Here is a 435-nt window from a genome sequence, read left to right as displayed (position 1 = left end):
CCAGTCCAAACGAACATAACTAAGATACTAAATTCAAACCAAACGAAAGTAAACAACAGAACGAAGTTAAACAAACCGACTCGAATTTTTCTCTTAGCCCTATTTAAATTCGAATTATGAAAGTTTCACTGCATATTAGATACATGTTTTTTGTCACTATTATAGACTAAGCTACGTATTAGTTTTAAATTATCCATTTTTTAAATATTCAAAATAATAAACTTTATCATTTTTCTTACAGATACAAATGAGGATCAAATGGTCGTAATAATAAACAATTACCGCTCACGCCATGACTATATTATATATATGACAATATTATCTCTCCCGAAGCTTTAATCAATTTTATTCTATTGTGTTATTCCGTAATTGAGTAAATTTCTCCTCTATATGAATTTAAAAAAAAAACCAGAAGTTGTATAATAAATCGTTTTA

The sequence above is a fragment of the Belonocnema kinseyi genome, chromosome 6, assembly GCF_010883055.1.
Source record: "Belonocnema kinseyi isolate 2016_QV_RU_SX_M_011 chromosome 6, B_treatae_v1, whole genome shotgun sequence".
Lineage (NCBI taxonomy): Eukaryota > Metazoa > Arthropoda > Insecta > Hymenoptera > Cynipidae > Belonocnema > Belonocnema kinseyi.
This window is presented reverse-complemented; position numbering follows the sequence as displayed.